At 42.5% G+C, this 22,726-nt stretch overlaps 1 protein-coding gene across 2 annotated transcripts in view; it reads right to left on the bottom strand.

Annotated features, from left to right (window-relative positions):
* The window catches only part of RHOBTB1 (Rho related BTB domain containing 1), an 86,798-nt gene extending 85,944 nt beyond the window's left edge, over positions 1-854 (bottom strand). For both annotated transcript variants that reach the window (XM_031956905.1, XM_031956904.1), the window contains exon 1: positions 568-854. The gene's annotated coding sequence lies outside the window, so the exon portion shown is untranslated. The remainder of the gene's footprint in view (positions 1-567) is intronic.
* Between the last annotated feature and the right edge of the window lie 21,872 nt (positions 855-22,726).

Genomic DNA, 22,726 nt, shown 5'->3' with positions numbered 1-22,726 from the left:
GGAGTCGGGAGGACCGGGAGCAGGTACGCGGGATCTCCAAGCCCCTCATGCACGGCACCGGCCCCTCGGCTGTTGTCACAGCAACCCACAACAGAGTCCACAGACACGGGCGGGAGTGGGGGCTGGGGGAGCACCGAACTCTGGGCCGAGCCGTAAACTATTGTGAGGGGGCCAAGTGCGACCAGAGACAGTTCCCGGCGCATCCGTGCCTCCCCAGTGCCCGGGGCGTGCCAGAGCGCAGCCCTTTGTCATGCGGGCCACCGGGAGGGACCAGCCCATTTCGGTTTTTTTTTTTTCTCGGAAGCCCAGTCTTTGAAGACGGGGTGTATGGGGGGGAAGGGGGAGGTGCAACCTGTTGGGGGGCCCTCCTTGCACCAAGCGGACCCCTGCGGTGGGAGGGGGCGGGGGGCGCAGCTGTCACTTCCCTTTGTCTACAGGGGCCCGGCTATCGGCCCGCAGACACCGCTGCCCCTGAAGGGAGGGCGCCCGGGCAGGGGTACCGGGCAGAGGAAGCCGCGGCTGCTCCGGAAGTTTGGGACAATAGCGGACTCACGACACAGAACCTACCCTGGAGCCCGGGAGCCCGGGAGCCCTGGAGCCCGGAGCTCTGGAGCCGGGGGCGGCGCTCGCTGGTCGGCTGGCGGCGGCTCGGAGGGAGGGCCGGCTGGCTGGCAGCAAGGGGCTGGGGGCGTGCGCTCTAGCAGCCGCAGCTCGGGGCCCGGGGGCGCACGGGGCGCCGCGCGCTGCCGCCGCCCGCCCGCCGCTGCCCAACTTTGCACAAAGGCGGCGGCAGCAGCAGCGGCAGCAGCAGCGGCAGCGGCAGCAGCATGGCACGCCCGCCCCTCCCCTCCCCTGCCCGCCGGCCCGCCTGGCTGGCTTCCTGCCGCCCGCCCCGCCGGCCGCCCGGCCCGCCGTGCGCTGCTGGGCCGGCTGCTGCGGGCCGCCCGCTCCCCCGCTCGCCCGCTCGCCCCAAGTGCCCCGGCCAGTCCCGAGGGGCTCCGGGCCCGGCCCTTCTGCCCTCCCGCCCCGCCCGGGCGGCTGCGCTGGCTGGGGGTGGGGAGGGGGCGGAGGAGGGGGAGGTGGGAGAAGAGGGGGCGGGAGGACGGAGAGGAGGAGGAAGAGGAGGAGGGAGCGGGGAGTGGGCGGCGGCGGCGGCCACGGCCACGGCTGCCACTGTGACGTGAGCAGCCTTCGTGGCTATTTATAGGCACGCATTGGATTTCATTCATGAAAATAGGGCCTGGTGGCCGGGCCTGGCCCGGGGCTGCGCGCGCGCGCCGAGGGGGCCGGGCCCAGGGGGAGGAGGGTCCCCCTCCCCCGGCAGAGACACGTGCTCGGAATGTCCGCCCCCCCCCCCCCCCCCCCCCCCCCCACCGGGTTCGATCCCTCCCCTGGGGCCGGACTCCTGGTCTCCCTGCACAGTTCGGCGTGGCCCCCTCCTCGTGGCCGGGCCCAGAAAGTTCGCTCGTGCCCTCCCCCACTCCAATCCGGCACCGTGGGGCCACGCTGCCCCTCCCTTCATCCAACTCCCGGCTTTTACTGCTTTTCCCTCTTCTCACCCACTCCCCACACTCCGGTCACTTCTGCCTTCTCCCTGGAAGGGAAGAGGGAGTAGGTCAGGGCAGCCTTTGTTGCTATTCAGAAGCCATCTTTACTTTCCTGGGCCTCGGGATGTCCCCCATTTGTAAGAAGAAGGGAGAGATCTGTGGCCCCTAACGTCCTTTCTTCTCCATCCCATTTAATCCCAGGAATAATGTCACCTGGGCATCTGAAGGCAGGTTTTCTGACTTTCTGAACACTTCTCATTTTTTTTTTGCAAGGGGCTATTCCCAAATAGCAAACTTTGGTGGGTAATGGGCCAATTCTCCCACCAAGTCATTGCTTGCTCCTCGAAAGGGTCATCTCCAGTGGGTAAGCCCGTTCCTCTTCGAAGGCCACGGTGCTGTTAGAGCCGAGCCCGTCAGATACGGGAGGCCAAGGCCAGTCCTTTCTGTTACTTTTCCATTGGATACCCATGATATCCCTTAGGAAGCTTTGTTAGAAAGTAACTGAGCCCACTGAGCAGGCGGTTACAGTGTTGGTTTGGCACATCTGTTCTGTTAGGACTCTCAGTAAAGGGCATTTTAGGTGAGGAAGCCAAAAACGGACCATGCTTTAGATTTAGATCATGCTTTAGATTTAGATCATGCTTTAGAAATTAAAGTGAAGGCTGGCTCTCAGCCTTCCTCAACTCAGGAAGTCTCAGAAGGCTTTGGTCTCTTCATCTGGAAAATGAAGGGACTTGACCAAGGCTCCCACCAGGACTAACAAGCTCTTTACCAGCTTGACCCTTCCTACCTTTCTATTTTTCTTGTATTTTACTTCCCTCCACAAGATCGAGGGCCTACTGGTTGTTTCACAGGGGAAAGACACCAGCCCACCTTTGTGCCCCTTCCCCCAAAAGACAGGTGTGTTCCTCCATGCTTGAGACACCCTTCCTCCCTGATTTCCTTCAAACCACACTTAAAGCATCACCTTCATTGGAAAACCTTCTCCTGATCCTCCCAAGTACATTAGAACTTCACCCCTCAAAGGTACTTGGTATTTAGCATATAACCACAATGTCGATTCCCCCATTAGAATGTCCCCACTTTGTGGAAAGAGATGATTTAGTTTTGTCTTTGTAGCCCCAGAGCTTATGAAATACAATTACACACACACACACACACACACACACACACACACACACACTTATATTTGTTTTCAAAGAGGACCTTGTGAATTGGATTTAAGTGAAGCCGAGATATACAGTCATCAGCCTCAGTCTCTCTTCTTTATAGTCATTGAAATGCAATGGATGAATTTGGTATCCTCAATGTGTGACCCAGCTCCACAGGGTTTGGGGTCTGCTTCATCTGCCATTGGAACCATCTTCTTATCTATATTTGTTTCTGTCTTTTTATCCATCTATCCAATCTATCCATTTTTATCTGTCCATTCATATGTCCATCTATTCATTTACTATCTATGTATCTACCCTCCATCTATGCATCTTCGTATCTATCTAATCTATCAAAAATAGGTATTTAATAGCTTTCTTGCTGCTTATTTGGTATTCCTTGGTTTTATGACATCAATTCTAACTTGAAAGTCTATATATGTGTAACTTTGTGCACTTGGGAAGATACATTACACATCTGATCAAATCCAAGAATCATCTCCTAATGACTGGGTAGCACTCATCCTTATCATAAAGACTTTTCATGAGAGAGAAGGCCTCCCATTCCACATCTTGGATATTTCAAATTGATAAGATCTCTTCCCTTACATCTTACTTGATACATTACTATACAAGCTCTTCAGCCTATTGCTGTTCCTACATTGCCCGCTCAGGCCTCTTACATGGGTCCTCTCAGGCAAGCAAAGTATGTCTCAATATTCCTTATTGTTTGTCAAATATAAATCATAAAATCAGAGATATCAGGTAACAAAGACTTTGAGAGTTAATTGTTTGGCTTGGGATTTTTAGTTTATGTCGATTTTCTTCTTCCTTCATCAGAGTATTCAATTCTACAATTATTTAAAATTAAGCAGTCCATGTCTCTCTCTCATTCTCTGTCCCTCTCTATTTATCTTTGCACGTGCATGGCCAGACACTGGCTCAGAAGCACTGGAATTACAAATATAAAGAATGAGGCAATTTCTATTCACAAAACAAGAATCTTTCGGGGGGGGATGTTGACAAATTTGGGGACCACCAAATCTTTTGTTTTTGTTTGTTTGTCAAATCTTCCCACACTCTTGAAATGTAATTCCAAGAGGAAGAAACACATTTAAAGCCTTATGTGGAAGGTAGAAATTATTTCTAACCCCAAGTCAGAGATAATTGTCTAGAACTTCAATACAAGGCCCCCAGACATGGCAGGTTAAAAGACAGATTAATATAGGCTCTATTTAACTGACTGGTGTTCTATATTCTAAAAGAGCTTGGCCTCTTGAGGCAAGAATACTTTTGGAGGGGGAAAAGCTGAATAGTTAAAACCTGAAGATTCCTAGATTGTTCTCTCTTTATGAAAAAAAAAAAGAAAAGCTAAGAGTTTCCTTTTATTTGGGTGAACTACACTAGTCTCATAAAAACAGCCTGATACATAGCTTCTATAAGAGATTCTATAAGTTAAGAGAAGAAAGAGTCCATATTTCTTATGGGGGAAAGAAATAAAACCTGCAAGCTGAATACACTGAAGATTTTGCTACACCCAAACTACATGTCCCATGGAACAATATTACGCATACTACAAATGAAAGCCAAGTAGTTAAAATCTGCGGGATCAGAAGAACACTGTCAGAAAAATTTTGTTGCCTTGTGAAACAAACAGGGGAGTAGCCCCAGGAGCAGCCAGCAGCACCTCTAGGATAAAGGGAGTGTTCCTACATATATGTGCTTTAGACTTATGCCTTTATATGCTATATGTTTCTATGTGTTTCTAGCTCTCTCCATATACTTTAGGGCAATCAATATCTCTCAAATCTTTTTTAGCTCTGGGACCATTCCCCTTAGAGACTTTTTAAAAAAAATTAATGAAGTCCTCTTTATTTATGTGGGGTTATAACTATTTTATAACTATATATATATAGTTGTAACTATTATAACTACTTTATAACTATTTAATAACTATTTGAGAAATTAAAAATCTTAATATTGTTATTAAAAGTATCTTTTACTTCAGTGTTCTACAAAATGTCTTGGAACATGTCTAGATGACCATACTTTTAAAGAACCAATGTTAGCCCCCCCCCCCCCCCCACAGATACACACACAGAGACACACACACAGAGACACACACCTATTTCTTAATGGATGAAGAATGATCTTTTATATATGTGCTTACTATTGTTCACTCTTTCCCATTGAGGACGTGTGATTTGTGGAAAAAGTATGTTCGGTTTGATGACAAATATTCAATTGGCACTTTTCTCTTACTACTCATTTTTTTAGTAAATAAGTGCTTCTGTTTTGTACTATTTACTATTCTCTATAAGTAATTCCTTTCCACTCTGACTTGGGTTCAAATGAGCTATTTGCCTCAGTTTCTAAACTGATTATTAAAAGTAAATGTAACATCTAGGTAATGACTTGTGATCTATGATTTTTGATCAAATGAAGTATATTTTATGGAAAGTTCCATTTGCAAAAATGATGTTCTGGGTGCTTCTCTCATATTCTTGACTTCCTTAAGACTTCTTTTCTTTAGGCTGAAGTCTCAATCCTATCTAGTTTCACAGATTTAGAGGCGGAAGAAATTTCAGAAATCCTTTAAACCACTCTTGACAGCCAGAGAGGTTAGGGGATTCGACAAAAGTCTCCACAGGTTAGTAATGAGAAACAGAAATCAGGATTTAAAATTCAGTGTTCTTTTCACTGTGTGACGTGTATCACCTTGGTGTGTGTAGAGAGAGATTTGTTTGTGTTTGTATTTTGGTCATTTTCTAGACTTCAAAATTTCTCCCCCCAAAATCCTAATTCTCCTCATTCTCCCATCATTCTCTTTTTATCAAGTGGAAGTGGAAAATATTCCCCCAGTTATACTGCTAAGCACTTCTCCCTTTGATCCCCTATCCCTTCACTCCCAGAGAGGAGGCCAAGACAAACTCTTTCAGGAATACACATGTACCCATTTAAGTAAATAATGGTGCATCAGAACCTGACTCTACAAAACAGATGTATTTGTAACTTTAGGAAATGATTTAAAAAGGAATCTTTGTTTCACTGCTGGAATTCCCTTTAAACCGTCAGCATTTTTGTGCATTTACAATTCATTTTGGGGGAAAAACCTAGTTTAGAGATAGCCTTTCAGGAATGTTTTATGAAAGGTGAAGTGTATATACCCCAGTGTCTATTATAGTCTCTGGAGCTTACCAAGATCATAGGATCACTTGGCAAGCAGTTAAAATGTCTTCCACGTGGCTTTGGGGGCGGGTGTGAGATAGCAAGAATAGAAACTCTTAAGTTGGGCATTTTGATCCTTGTTCTGACACTAAGCTGCTGTTTGGCCACGTGTGACTTATTGAATTTTTCTGTGCCTCTGTTTCCTCAACTATAAATAAGAGAAAGCTCTATAATAAATAAGACAAATGCTCTATAAATAGCCAGAATCTAGATTTTTGTCCCAGGAAACTTCCCAACTAGTGAGTGGTGTTCACACACTGTAATTTAACCTTCCCTTGCCTGGAGGTATTGGATTGTGGTCTTCCAGATCTAACATGAAGACCTTTAGTCAAAACAACTAATTGAATTCAACATATAGAGCTCTTTCTTATATATTCCATATCAGTTCACTTTATTTGTAGAACCTAAGTTCCTTGAAAGCAGGAACTCTCACTTTTATATGTATTCCCAGTAGAGCTAGTCTCCCTCCATGTCTTTTTCATGACATGCTTCCCCTTTACTCCATCCCTTTACCTCAAGTGGAACTTTTTAGTGATTGATCTTTCCTGATTGGCCCATTGTTAGTTTTTTATTCTGTGTGTGCTTATGTGTTGGGCAGTCATTTCAGTCCTCTTTGATTCTTTGGGGTTTTCTTGGCAAAGAAACGGCAGTGGTTTAACATTTCTTTCTCTGGCTTATATTACAGATGAGGAAACTGAGGCAAATAGCTAATTTGAACCCAAGTCAGAGTTTGTTGGACTCTAAGCCTGGTGCTCTATTCATTGAACCACCTAATTCTCTGTGTGTAGTAATATGTCTGTGAGTAGATGTATATATGTGTGTGTGTATATATAGATATGTGTGTATTCCTATACATAATTCATACATACATCTTTGTTTTGGGGTTATTATTAACATGGGGTTATTTCTTGATTTGTGCATGAACAACCTTACCCTCTCTTCCTGAACCACTGAGGTTCAACGGCAGGACAAAAGTCAATCGGCTGATGGCGTGGCAAGGGCTGACCTTGGCTTTCAATGTCTGACCAAGTCTAAGCAGAGCACGTGCTTTAGCTCCTTCATGGCCATAGCAGAAATTCTCAACCACCCAATCAGCTGGGGGAAATCTTTCACAGGCTTTGAGGTGGACACCCTCACGAAACACCCCACACATATTGTAATGTAATGCACAATAAAAATTACCAATTAGTCTAAAGCAGACATGCACATAAAGTGTCCTAAGAACATGTGAGGAGGGAGAGATCACTTACACACTGGGTATGGGGGGAGAAGCACAGGAGGAGGAAGGAGAGGGAGATATTGATCTGAGATGGAGGAGGAATAGGAAGCACCCTGATGGGTAAAGATGGAAGGTACGGGGGGGGGTCAGTCATGAGTCAGTCAACAAGCATTTAGATCTTACTGTGCCAGGAAAATAATAGATAGAGACTGTGTGTCTGTGAACATATGAAGGAGAAGAGTAAGATAACAACAAAAAGGGGAAATGTCAAGAGGAAATAGACTGGAGAGGCCTGGGAAATGCTCAGAAAAGAAGTCTTAGTTCTTTGTTAATAGGGAGCCAAAGAAGATTTTCCAGCCAGGGAGTGAGGGAGTGAGATGGGGTCAGACAAGAGTTGGGGGAGTTCACTCGATCAATGACAAGAACAGAACAATTAGCAGAGTATTATAATAATCATGGGGAGGGAAGCGTGAGCATGACTTTGTAAAGTAGGGGATGGATGGGATGGAAGAAGGACTGGACTGAACAAGAGAGTCCAGTGAGACAGTCTAAGGCAGGGGTCCTCAAACTACGGCCCTGGGTCAGATGCGGCAGCTGAGGACAATTATCCCCCTCACCCAGGGCTATGAAGTTTCTTTATTTAAAGGTGCACAAAACAAAGTTTTTGTTTTTACTATAGTCTGGCCCTCCAACAGTCTGAGGGATAGTGAACTGGCCCCCTGTTTAAAAAGTTTGAGGACCTCTGTAGGATTTATGAATGGTAAAACTTAAAGAGATCCTCATGTCACCACGGAGTTGCCTGAAGATCTGGGGGGAGACATGACATTCCAACTGTCTGTTTGTCTCTTGCCCAACACTCCTGCCCCCATAATCCCTCTGCATTATTCTTTCTTTCTGGATAGTGACGTCTAAAGGATGTAAATTCTGTGTTTTGTTCTAATATTCTAGCACTGGCTGGCAGTCGCAGCAATTCCTCACCTGCAAAAGGGAAATTCATTTCTCATGCTTTGTCATTTCCAAGTGCAGGGTCATGTGTTAATCTAGCGTGCTGGACTGTGATCAGGAAGCCCCGGGGTCAGATCCTGCCCCAACATTAAACTGTGTCAGCCAGCTGCTGAAGCTCAGAGCCACTTGCTAAGACCCCCCCCCCACAATGTCACACAGGTTGTGACCGGAGACTCCTTGCTTGGAGTCGGAGAACCTGAAGTCAGTCCTGCTGCTTGATACGATTTGTAGAATCTGGGGCTATGATAATGAGTATGTGGATAGAGATATATATGTATATGCACCCATATGCCCACAGTCACATATGTACATACGTGCTTATAATATACAGAGAGTTTATGTACTAGCAATACTATGCATGCACTATATATAGTACAGATGTGAGTATGTATACATATACACATACACATACATATATGTGTGTATGAATATATAATATACTATTTGTATTGGTCTGAGCAGTCATAGTCAGATATACTGTATCTTGTCCCCAATGTATTATTGTCATTTTGGCTTTCTATGAGCACAAAGGACAACAACCATCTCTCTCTTTTTCTCTCTTTTTTTTTTTTTTGTGTGTGTGTCTCTGTTTCTATCTCTCTCTTTCTGTTTCTCTCTTTCCTTCTCTCTCTCTTTCTCTTTTTGTGTCTCTGTTTCTCTCTTTCCTTCTCTCTCACTCTGTTTCTCTCTTTCCTTCTTTCTCTCTCTCTATGTCTGTTTCTTTTTTTCCTTCTCTCTCTCTTTCTGTCTCTATTTCTATGTGTTTCTTTCCTTCTCTCTCTCTCTCTGTGCTTCTATCTCTCTCCACCTACACACACACATATATTTTATTATAATATTTTATATACACTATGTTAGTAGTATATAACTATTATTATTGTCATATATACTACATGTTATGAGTGTATGTTGTCATTATATATAATTATATAATAATAGTAAATATACTATCATATTACATTATATAAACTATATTAATAGTATATATTATCATTTATATATAGTTTATATATTATTACTATAATATTATACACACGGAGATCACTTTAAAGTTTGCAAAGCCCTTTAAAACATAGTGTCTCACTTGCTCCTCACAACGAACCCCGTGAGGTAATTTATCTAATTAATTAAATTTATTAATTTTATTAATTATTTTTATTTTTTGTTATTCATATTAATTATTATTTTTTTAGTTAAAAGGATAATAAACTGGAGCTTCCACAGAGTCATGGTTTTCCCATGTCTAAGATGAGGAAGATTGGCCTACCCTGACCATTGAGGTTCCTTCAAGCACTAGGCTATGATCCTATGGTTTCCTGGTTTTAAGTTAAATTATCTTTCAAGCTTCAGTCATTTTATTGGGCCCCTATGAGATGAGTCATAATTATCTATTAGTGATAATTTACATGCTTCTTCCCTGTATAAAGGTTCCTTAAAAAAAAAAAATAGACCTGTTCTAGCAACAATGCCAGATCAGGCTGCTAAAGCCCTAATGAGAGTTGATTTCCTTCCTGGGAGGCTGCATGGGACTTGGTCCCCAGAAGGAAGATAAATTCGGAGGTTTCATTTTAATTGGCGCTGTGCCTTCTATCGTGGCTCCTTGCCTGGAAAGCCATTAAAGGCCGACTTCCCTTTCCGAGCATTGAGCCGTGGTCCCCAGGCTCATGGCCACAGAGTAACATTCATTGCTTCTGTTAATATTTGGGGAAACAGGAATGTTTCAGATGCCATAAAACCACCATTGGTAAACTTGCCGGCCCATGTGATTGGCTAAGTTCAGAAACAGCTAGTCACTCCTAAGTCTCATCAGTAGTTAAACTACCTCAGATCAAGGATAAAAGAGCATGGAATCCCTCTGCTTCAGAGTGACTCTGGGAAGCTTGGACCCAGGGCCGCTTCATACTGGCTAGTAAACATTAGTGAGAGTCAGCGTTCTCCCTGGTCGGCATTAGCCAGGCTGGAATTAATTTCAGTTTCTGAACCTCCAAGAATGAGGATGAGAATAATGTCTCATCTATTCTTCTTCTATGAGACTGCTTCCCCTTTCCATTGTGACTGCCCCCAAAAGCCTTTCTCTTTAGGAGATTGCAGAAGCCTGCAGATTGATTCTGTCTGGCTGGTTTCATCCCTCTCCGAGACATCATTTACACAGTTCTATGCACAAGACTCCCCGTCACGCATTCTCTATTACAGTCAAGCTGCTCCCTTCATTGTTCTTCCTCCACAGAATGTAATTTCTCTCCTCCCTGCTTTTGCCCAGGCAGTGTCCCCCTTCCCCTTTCTTTAATGATCTCCTCCTTTGCCCTCTGTCTCTTGGAATACCTCCTAGCATTCTCTAAACCAGCTCAAGAGTGACCTACTTCAATTTCTTCAGGTTCTTGCTGTTCCCTTATCCCTAAATTGCTTTAAGTAACTTTACATTTGCGTATCTGTATTAAGTGGTCTATTTTCCCAGTGGGACAGAAGCTCCTTGAAGTCAGTGCTGCCATTTTCTATCTCTTGGCCAAGTTTTTGGATCCCTTTGAGCCTCAGTTTCTAGAATACAATAAGGGCTGGGGAAGTTGACTCTTTTCAAGCATTTCCTGGCTCTAAACCTGGACCCTGTGGGCAGTGATTTCTGGACACAGGCAGTGATCACCACAGAGTAGTGAAGGGAGGGGGGTGAGGCAAGACAAACAGAAGGGACTTTTGTGATTGCTCTGAGTGCCACCATCAGGATAGAGCAACTTAAGGTTGATCCAGATTTTGTCCAAGTGCTTGGCTCCCAGAGCAGAGATCTAGGAATAATGAGTGGCAGGTCCAGAGAGGCAGTTTCAGGAAGCACTTCTTAAGAAGTGTTCTCCCTCTGGGGGAGATAGCGGGTTCCCCATCACATGAGGTCTTTAAGCAGAGACTAAACAAGAGTGAAAAAGACTCAATATACAGTCTGGGGACAACATTGGTACCTTAAAGATGGCACAATGAAGACAAGAGGGTCCTTAGATCTCTGTGTAGACTCCTTTGTAAATGGACTTATTGTTATTATCTCCAACCCTCTACTCGTATAAGTCTCGCCCTACCCTATTTGTCATTTAAATCATGCTCAGGATAAGGTATTTCCTCTTAATATACATTATATATATACATTAATATACTAAGAGGTATCCTACCTCCACACCTTTGTTTGTGCAGTTCCCTCCTCACTTTGTACATAATACGTAGTCACCATTATCCAGAGTCAATTACTTTAGTTCTTGAAAACTCCAAGAATGACGAAAGTGATAATGTCTCATCAGTTGTTCTGCCACAAGATTGTTCACATCCATCCCCTTCAACTCCTCAAATGGCCACCAGCCTAGTGCAATACTCCCTGAAACCACAAGGCAAAAGTTGTATAGGATAGACAGGGCTGGATGGATCGTGACTGTGTTATTGGAAAGAACATCCATGACGATAACATTATGTGCTTCAGGGTATTTCAATTTCCTGCAGAGTGAAAGTCCTGGAAACCAGGGGAAGGTGGAGCTTAGATATGAGGAATGAATGCTAAGCCAAAGCTGCTTCCAAAGAATGGAAACATCCTACCAAAGATAATCTGAAGGACAAGGAAAGAGAGAAGGCACAAGAAAAATCACATGCTCCCACCAACACCAGCATCAACACTCAAGGATATTTGTTGCACTTTAAAAAAAAAACTACTGGCAGTGTATAGACTAGAACAGAAGCAAAATGAAAAAAGGGGGGAAAGTCACAGATTCATGGTTATAATTGAATGAAACCTGCATTAAAAATTAGTAGATCTGGATTCTAAGCCTAGTTTTCTACAAATTTACTTGTAATATACCAGTCAATAAACAATTTGTCTTTGTCTTGTTCTCCTCAAGTATAAAACAAATTGTTGTTGAATCATTTCATTTGTGTCTTACTCTCTGTGAGCCCATTTGGGGTTTTCTTGGGAGAAATGTTGAACATGACCATTTCCTTCTCCAGCTCATTTTAAAGATGAGGAAACCGAGGCAAACAGGGCAAAGGATTTATCCAGGGTCACACAGCTAGGAAATATATATCTACTTTCAGAATGCAACATACTCTTACAAAAATGGATGCTAAGAAAATGCTTTGGAATTGAATCTTTAAGGTAGCGTGTAAGTCTGCCAAGATTTTCAGCATGTATAGAATTTACAAATACTCCTTGCCTTCCCCTAAAAACCATAAAACTTTATTCAATATTTGAATAGAGTTTCTGAGTTGGAGAAGCACATAGTGGTCATCTGATCATTCCATCCAACATTTCTGTCAGAAGACTTTTTATACAAGGAACAGTGATATATAGCAGGACTTCTACTTGGGACCCCTTTTGCCCGAGAAATTTTTATGAGACCCCAGGCATGTAGAATATGAAATAGTCATTCAAATCAAACATTTATTGATAATAAATCATAATTTTGATTTAGTTGTGGAACTCTATATGGGGTCACGATCCATAGTTTAAGAAGCTTTGATCTATATCTATATCACTGTCATAAAGCCCAACATGACCTGGGAATACAGTATTCTCTTCTTGCTGTCTCTGAAATGGCATGATTTTGCCTCCTTTTCCTGCTGGTATCCATGACCCATTGTTCTGATAGCAATATTGAGGGGGCTTTAGGTGTCTATCTACTGAGAATCATCAGATATCAATCTGATATCTCATCTCTGATAAAGTTCACACTAGTTATGCCTTTGGGTTGGGCCTTTGAAAGCAAGAACCACTGAGAAGAAATCCTTTTTGAGTTTTCAGTCTGGATAAATAAAATCTGTATTATATTTGGTCTTGTTAGCCCAAGTGCTTGCCAAGGAGAAGAAGACTCTTTTCCTCTCTTGGGGAAACTTAGATTCTGATATTCCCAAAGGAAACACAGTGGGAGTGTGAGCAAGAGATTTTTAAGGTGATGTACCCCAAGATTTAACTCTTTCTATATAAACCTAGAATCTTAGTAAATGGATGACCACTTACTACAGTTATAAGCTTATTGATTTTAACAGCTTCCTTTGGTGTAATCTCTATAACAAACTTATCAAGGATTTCACTGGTACATCCAAAATGCTCTAATGCTATTTCTTAGGTTCCGATAAGCTCTAAGTGCAAAACCTAATTTGTGCTGTTTCCATTGACCTTCTGCAGAATGTGATTAACATGACAACCAGAGGCCCCTCGTGCCTGGATTGTAGGGGTGGTGGTGGGAAGATGTAATCAAATTGTGTGTTTTTGTAAATAAAACAGGAGTCTGACGTACACAGTCAGACATGAGGTCTTGGTCAGACATAAACTGGTTATTCACACGAACAAGAACTGCCTTCGATAACTGGAGATTCACAATGAAATGAAGAGCTCTTGCTACTAAATAAAGTTTCCTGAAATCTTCCTGGTCAAATTCCTCTGAGGGATAGCTCATGTCCTGAATGAGATGGCCACCCAGTCCGATGCTAGGATCAGGGGTGGGAGCCTTTCCCTTCTCTCTCTTTTGTTTTTGGATGAACTGTCTCATGATGGAAGAATGGAAGGGCCAAGAAAATCGGCATTGGAAGTGTGGGGAGGGTGCAGAGGAAAGAGAACATTAGCCATCATTATGAGAAATGAAACCTACAAAGATGTATACAATTCAGAAAAAAAATACAAGTAAATCCTTATACAACTTAAATGGGATTAACGAAGCTTCCTGAAGGCAGGGACTTTTGAGTGTTTGTATCCTTAGAAGCTAGCATAGGGTCTGGCACATAACAAATCATTTTTGAATGGACTTGAATCTATTTAAATATTGTATTCCTCTCTAGGAGAAATTTCTGAAGGCAGGGACTTTTAATGTTTGTATCCTTAGAAGCTAGCACAGTGCCTGGCACATAATAAGTGGTTAACAAATGAATTTATCTAGATATTGTGCCCTCTCCAAGAGAATAGAAGTTTCTTGAGGACTGTTCTCAAGGAGTCTTTTTGTCTTTGCACCTTGCACCTATTAAATGCTTAACCACATTTAATTTCAAGTTAGTCCATATTGAGAAGGACCCTACTTGCCTTTGGGGGTTTATCATTGTTCATTTAGGTCAAGATTTTCTTAGAAAATCTACCTTACTGGATACCCAAAGCATCACTTGGGGCCTGAGGCTGTCAGTCAACAAACACCTACAATGTGCCAAGCACTGCGTGAAATTCTGGGTATCCCAAGAAAGGGGGAAAAAGAGTTCCTGATCTTGAAGAGCTCAGAATGAAAGTCTGGCCGTCATCGTGGATGTTGTGACAATGTGAGAACATGACCCATTTCATGGCCTTCAGGAGGCCTTCTGGCTAGCTTGGAGCCCAGTTGCAAAGCTCTCACTGCCCAGTTTACTTTCTTCCTGGTACTCACTGTTCAAGAAGCTCAAAGGCTCTCCAGAGCCAACAGCTCTCAGACGTTGGGGGCTGTTTCTCAGCCAGTTTAGCTAAAGCTAACAGTGTGATCTATTGGGATTAGCGCCTCTCACCATTGACTCTAGAGGAATGAAGCTTGCCAGACTCTGGGCACTGAGGGTCATGGGGTTGTGGTCCCTTCTTCAAAGATGAGAATGTTGGATAAACACTCATTTGGGAAGTTTTGGAGAAGATGGAAGTGATCCACCTCCCACCTCCACGCCTTTGCCTTGGCTGTTGGCCATGAGTGGAATGAACGCCTGCATCACTTGCCTTTTGGAAGTGCTGATTTCTTTGACCTTCAGTAAAGTACCACTTTCTCAAGATGCTTTTTCTGGTGCCCAAAACGGCTAGTGGCCTCCCCTCCACTCAGAGTCACTTTGTACCTTTTTTTCTATCTACCACCATACACACATGTGGTCCTCCCTTTTAGAAGGCAGAGGCTGATGTAGCTTTTAAAAGCCCACCTGTCTCTAGGGTCTAGCCATAATTGGTATTTAATAAGTGCTTGTAAATGACCAGATATCCTCAGAAGTTCCTTCCAACTCAAATTGTCATTTTGCGTGACATATCTTCCTTTGTGACGTGTTATTAACTCCAACCGTCTACTCATATAAGTCTCGCCCTACCCTATTTGTCATTTAAATCATGCTCAGGATAAGGTATTTCCTCTTAATGTATATAGATACTAAGAGGTATCCTACCTCCACACCTTTGTTTGTGCAGTTCCCTTCTCACTTTGTACATAATACGTAGTCACCATTATCCAGAGTCAATTACTTTAGTTCTTGAAAACTCCAAGAATGACGAAAGTGATAATGTCTCATCAGTTGTTCTGCCACAAGATTGTTCACATCCATCCCCTTCAACTCCTCAAATGGCCATCAGCCTAGTGCAATACTCCTTGAAACTACAACAACAGCAACAGCATCACTTGGATATTACCATAGTCTACATAGTGACACTTCTGGTCTAGCAGATTTTACTCTTCTCTAACGCATCCTTCACATAGCTGCCTGTGTATGTCTGCTCATGTTACTCCCTTACTCAAGAAGTTTCAATGGCTCCCTATTACCTCAAGGGTAAAATACAACCTATTCTTTTTGGCACCTCCGATCATTCTGCTCGGCTCCAACCAGATTCCAGATTCATTTCAGATGCTCCCTTTTTATGCATTTCACAATCCAGTCAAACTGACTTATTTAGTATTCTCCATACACAAAATGCCATTTATTTCCTCCTTGCTTTTGCACTGGCAGGGTTCTCCCTGTCTTTGGTGATCTCCTCCTTTCATCTTTCTTTTGGAATATCTCTACCTAATTCATGAGGCTGATTTTTTTCAAGTTCTTGCTGTTCACTCATCGTTGAATTACTTTCAATAATGTAACTCTATTTGTGTATGTGCTATTGGCAGTTACATTGCACAGCAGTTAGGAGTTAGGGGGATCTGAGTTCAAATCTGAACCCAGACCCTTATTATTTGTGTAATCTTGAACAAGTCAAGTTTAATTTTACTTTCCCTCCCTTTTCTTATCTTTAAAATGAGCTAGAGAAGGAAATGACAAATTACTCCACTATCTCTGCCGTGAAAACCCCAAATGGAGTCACAGAGACTTGGGCATGACTGAACAACAACAACAAAATAATGATAATAATAATAATGATGATGATACATGTGTCACATTTCCCTAGTGGAATGTAAGCTCACTGAAGTCATGGGTTTTCTGTTTTCATATTCAATTGATGATAGTTTCTGCTACATTTTTGATGCCCAATGTCCAGTGTTTAATTGTCCCTTGAATGGAGCTGAATGGAACCTGACAGAGAGAGCAACTCCCAACCCCAGACAGCCTTGGACAATGTCGGCCACTCTACACATTCTGAAACAAACTCCTCAGCAGCAAAATGAGTGGAGGTGAGGGTTGGGTTTGTACTCCAAGGACCCTGCAGGGCTCAAGGCTGGATGCTGCCATTTCCTAGCCCTGAAGTCTTGGTCAGATCATCTGAATTCCTTGAGCTTCAGTTTCTATATCTAGAATAAAATAAGAGGCCTGGGGAAGATGGCCCTTTTCAAGCTTTTCCTGGTTCTAGGCACAGTGGGCAATGATTTCTGCCTAACAAAGGCCACAAAGCAGTAGGGGACGGGGAGTCAGGCAGGATAAACAGAAGAGATTCTTGTGGTTGCTCTGAGTGATGACATCAGGGTAGGGCTGACCCAGGCTTCTCTTCAAGTGCTTGTCCCCAGGCGGGTCCAGAGAGTCAACTTCAGACTTATGTTAGGAAGTACAACTGTCCAAAGGCGGTGTGCCAGGAAAGACAGTGGGCTCCCCATCCCAGGGGCTCTTGGAGTAGATGCTGGAGACAATCCCTCGTCCTCTTGTTACAGAGAAAGAGGGGTTTCATTCTGGTCATATTTCATGGTCTCCAGGCTCTCTTCCAACACTCAGACTGTGACTCAGAAGTCAACACTTCTCTCTTTGTCAACACCTTAGAAGGGGGTAGTGCTGATTAGTGAAATGGCAACAAGCAAAGAGGACGGAGAACTGGAAAATCCCCAGATTTAATTACTCACTGCTCAATGAGAGCATGCTCCTTTTGCTCAAATACAGGATCTCGGGGTTGGGGGCTCGGAGCTAAAAGAGGCCTGAGAGAACATTGAGTTTTACAGATGAGAATGAGATCCAGTCCTCTCTTCCTTTCTCTCCACATTTCTTTGCTTTCTGGCTTTTGATCTCATCTCTCACCTGAAATTGCTTTCTCTAAAGTTCCTAAGGACTTCTTAATTACCTCTTCTTAGTCCTCATCTGTTGCCACTGACTTATTTTATCTGATCCTGCTCACCAACATTCTTCTGGATAGTCTTTCTCCCAGGTGTCATGGCCTTTCTCCCTCCTTGCTCACTATCTCCTTTCCCAACTACTCCTCTGCCTCCTTTGAAGGCTTACCGTTCACAATATGCCGCTAATTCTGTGTGTTCCCCAAGATTCTGGCCTGATCCTCTTCTCATATCTACCCCACTAGGTCCCATAATGTGTTAACTATTATCTCCATGCAGATGACATCAGTCTCTCCCCTGGGCTTCCGTTCCACATCACCAATTTCTTGTTGGAGATTTCTACCTGGATAATCTGGAGACATCTCAAGGTCCCCCTATCTAAATCTAAACTGAGGATCCTTCCTTCTTCTAAATTTCCCCCTCTTTGTCAAAGATACCACTGTACCCAGTCTTCCAGGCTCAGAGTCTCGGTATTGTATTGGAATCCACCCTTTCCTTGACTTGACCACATGTATCCATTCGGTTCCCAGAGTGTTCTCTTTTTCTATCTTCGTGACATCTCTCACAATTTTCTCTTCATTCAAAAAGCTCCCTTTGAGGTTCAGTCCCTATCACCTCTCAGTTAGATTAATGCTTCACTTGCCTACCTGCTCTCCCCCTGCTTTGAGATTCTGCCCACTCCATTTCACCCAACACCCTTCTGCTAAAGAAAGTTTCCTTAAGTCCAGCCTCACTGGATGCATCTTGTGATCCAGCCAGCTGCTTTTTCTATTTCCATTTTATTTCAATCTCTGTGCCTTTGTTTTGATCATCCTTGAAGCCTGGAATGCACTCCCCTCCTTACCTCACCACCTCAAAGAATCCCTTTCTTCCTTAAGATACAGCACAGATATTATCTTCTTCATGAAGTCTTTCCTGATCCAACTGCTAGTCCCCTTCTTCCCATACTACCTTGTATATAAGTACTTTGTCTATCTATCTATGGGTCTCTCTTTGTCTATCTACCTCTCTCCCCTCTCTGCTTATATTTTTTATATTATATTATATTTCTGCTTTATATTTATTGTATATTCATTTCCAAAAATGCCTTTTGTATTCTATGAAGTTAGATGTATGACCTATACTGTAAATAGAGACACCTCAAATAGACAATGAATTATAATATTGTTTATTATATATATATGTATAATATATTTCTTCTTCATTTCCTCATCAGATGGACTGTTTCTTTTTTTTTTTTTTTAACTTGGATCCCTAGCTTGATGAGTACCCTGCCTAATCCATAGTAGGTCCTTAAGCGATGCTTTCTAACCAATGGAAGTAACTTATTTGAAGTCACATGGCTCTGCAAGCATAATTGGGACACAGATTCTGACCCAGTTCCACAGCTCTTTCTCCACAATATTCTCAGTAGCTATGATGAGCAAAGGATCATGGGATCATAAAGACAGAACTGGGAGGGTCCCTTGGGCCCATTAAGTCCAAACAAAGTCCATCCAGAGAATTTAAGGAAATAAGCCACCAAGTCAGAACTTATTTCATTGCACTGTGCAGATCAACCACCAAAACAACTGCTAATTTGATTAAAAAGAATTAATACAGATAGAGTTTCTGTGGTTAATAGAATTAACAACTTACTTAGTTCAGAAATAAAAAGGCAGTGAGCTCACTCTGACTGAACTTGAGAACCTGGAAAGTTCCACATTTCTAAGAGAGAGAAGTTGCTAGAAACTTGACTTGATTCAGTCTTTTGCACAGGTAAGATAAGTAGGCTCAAAGGCTTTCTGGCTTTGTACGGGGTATGTTTGAAAGAAAGATGGCAGGGCCCCAAGTTTCCCTCAAATTGGTCTCATTGAACACAGAGGGTCTTTCATTTCCTACATAAAACAAGGGGCTTTTGAGGCCCTTCTCTTTTAAATGTGAGCCCTGGGTCTCTTTGTAAGAGCTGAGGTCTTTGGATCTCTGTGCCTGTGACAGACCAGAAATCTTTGTGTTTCATGAAGCCTTGAACTAAAAGATGACAACATGGATTGGATCTCAAAGCAGATTGATAGAACGACATAAATTATCTGAGTGTAGCGATTAATAAAGGGTCTTAGCTCCTTCCTTTCTACCCCACCCCAGGAACTGAATATTTTTTAAAGCAACCCCAATCTCCGCCCCCAACCTTGGCCATGCTGAATTTAGTGGCAGAATGGAATGGTGGTTAGTGCTGACTTAGCAAGTCATGTTTACTTCTGGGTTTGAATGTGCCTCAGAGGCTGGCTAGATGACCCTGCTCAAGATAAGCAACCTTTTAGTGCTCACGGGTAGCTCTCTGAGATTTCTAGAGGAGAATGCTCATTTCCAGCATTGATGGAAGCAGTCTTTCTGGTTCCTCCCAACTTGTGGCAATCGAATGAAATAATTTATGGAAATTTGCCAACCTTAAAGTGCTAAGTAAATGAGGTTTTTAATCCAGCAATATATAAGCTACCTGAGGACAGGGAGTCCTGATTTAAAAAAAAAAAATTATTGAAATAAATATTATTGATATTTTGAGTTTTTTAAACACCACCAAAATTCCTCTGTATCTCTCTCCTCCTCCACCTAGGGAATTATCCTATAAAACAAATATTAAAAGGAAAAAGAAAAAAAATAGTAAAACCAATCAAAAGATTGAAAAAATATGAAAAAAAATGCAAGGTCTCACAGCCATGGCTTTCACACTACTGCAAAGCAGTGATCCTATCTTCTCCTTTGGGACCATTTTTTGTATTTGTAGAGCCTAGCATTGTGCCCTTGTTGTTTAATCAATTCCTTCATAGAATTAGATAGGTGATTTTATGTTCCGAAGGCTCTGGCCCAGCTGGAGGTCCAGCTATTTTCTAGGTAGAAGTCCAGGCATCCATCCTTATGCATCTTCCAAAGCAGTACCTGACATGAGGCCCTCACAACGTATTATCATACAAAAATAAAGGACAGATTATTCAGGTAAGAGCTCTGGCTCTCAGGTTCAGGACCTCTGATCCAAAAGACTCTTTGGTCAGCTGTAAAAGATGGATGATAATGTCCTATAAAAGAGTTCTTACTAGGAAAAGCAAAGTGGATGAAAACTGCCTTTTGTATTCTATGACATTAGATGGATACTATAAATAGAGACACCTCAAATAGACAATGAATTAGTCTCTAAGCTGAATCAGAGGAGAGGGCAAGTTGGGTTGCCTTCTGGGAAATGGCAAAGTTTGTATACAGGAATGTTGGTGCCTACATTGCACTCATGTAGTAAAATGGAGTCAGAAAGATCTGAGTTCAAATGCATCCTCAGAAATATCATTTTACCCTTCAAGATCCTTGTTCCTCAGTGGAGAATATACCCACATCTGGGCACAAAATGACTTAGCTTTTTAGCTATAAAATGGACCAGGTCCATTTTCTGTTGTAAAGTCTAGGATCCTAAGCTTTAAATATGTTACTTGGAGAGAGTCTACATAAGATAGTGGATAGAAAGCTATCCTCAGAGGCAGGAAAACTGAGATTCAAGTGCTGACCATCATTTATTAGCTATGTGATTCTGGGCATGACAATTAAATTCCCAGTAAATACTTTGAGCAACTTTCTAGGACTTTAAGTTGAGGATAAGGTGCTGATAGTCCTTGGAAGAAGAATTCCTATGTCAAAAGAAATCACAGATTTTCCAAACAAACAAACAATTGAATGAATTAAAATGGTCACAATTAACCAACAAAAAGAAGAATCTACAACCAGATCCCCAGATATTAAAAGTCTATATTTCCTCCTGAAATGTGTTAATAGAACTGAAATTATAAAGAAGTCCCATAAAACACAAATCCTAGAACCTTAGAGTAAGAAGGAACTTCAGATATCATTGAATCTAACCTGAGCACACATCTTAAGTCAAATGGATCATGACCTCAGGGCTAGAAGGGATTCAGATGACCAAGCTCAGCCAGCTCTAGCTAGAAGACCTCTGGTCATAGGGAACTTACGCCTTCATGAAACAGTCCATCATTCCATTGTTGAAGACTTCTGTTAGGAAATGGTTGCTTCTATTGAGCCTAAAGCTTCCTCTTTTCTATCTCTGTCCATTGCTTTTGCTTTTCTGGGACCAAACAGAATATGTCTAATCCCTCTTGAATAAATGATTCTTTAAATAATTGAAAAAAATAATTGAAGCAGGTATCATTTTCTTGCCTTGACTCAGCCCAGTCTTCTCTTTACCCCTCAATACTTCCTTAAATGGGAAGGTGCCAGGCTTATCACTTTTGGCCTACTTGTCCTCCAGCATCTGTTTGCTTCCTAAATGTGGTGCCAAGAACTAGTTCCAGGACTTCTGATATGGCCTGACAAGGGCAAGGTGCTGAGAGCCTATCATTCCTATCTAAGATCAGCCAGCTACTGACTCAGGTTGATTATAAAGTCTGCTGAAACCCCAGGTCTTTTCTCCATGGGAAATCATATGCCCATAACTCCTTGATCCCATTACTTGCAGGGTTTTTAAAAATTCTTCAATATCTCTGAGTTGGCCTGTCATTCTAGCCTGTTGACATCTTTTGGCATCCTGAGCTGGTCATGGTAGCCATAACTTCCAAAATGGTATCATCAGCATACTCAATAACTGTTCTACCAGACAGATCATTGGACAGAAAGTCTATGTAATTAGGAAGACTTGAATTCAAATCTGGCCTCAAATACTTCCTAACTGTATGACCCTGGGCAAATCACTTAACTGCTAATCTGCCTCAGTTTGTTCAAATATAAAATGGCAAAAAAAAAAATAGCAGCTACATTCAAAGGTTGTTGTGAGAATTAAACTAGATAATACTGCTTAGCTCAGGACCTGACACTTAGGAAGTACTTAGTAAATGCTTCTTCTCTTCCCTTTCCCATCAGTGTTTTCATACAACTCACCAATAATACACTGGTGACTACCAGAACATGCTATTTATTCCACAGGGAATAAAATTGTCCTTCAATACTGACCCATTAACTGACCCTGGGTTTCTTTTTACTGCAGAAAGCCTTCTCTGATTTCCCCAGCTATTACAGCACACTCTCCCTTAATACTCTCCCCTTGTATATATTCTGAGGGTCCTTATCCCTACCTCTTGCTGACAATTCACCAGGCAGCCGTTATATTAGTCTGGACATGACCAATTCATGATAAGCCGCTGCTACTTCTGAGAGATCCCGGCTATTCTTTGTAAATGCTCACAAGCCACTCTAGTAAGGTATTTCAGAGTTTTGCCAGGAATGGATAGCAAACTGAAAAGTCAGTTTGAAGAATCTACTTCCTTCTACCTTTTAAAAATAGGGATTATACATTGGCCATCTCCATTCCCTCTCTGGGAGCTTTGCAATGATTACACTTGGGCTTAGCAATAACAAACCTGC

Source organism: Sarcophilus harrisii, chromosome 2 (genome assembly GCF_902635505.1).
Source record: "Sarcophilus harrisii chromosome 2, mSarHar1.11, whole genome shotgun sequence".
NCBI classification, from domain to species: Eukaryota; Metazoa; Chordata; class Mammalia; order Dasyuromorphia; family Dasyuridae; genus Sarcophilus; species Sarcophilus harrisii.
Note: the sequence above shows the minus strand (reverse complement) of the source record. Positions and strands in the feature narration are given on the sequence as shown.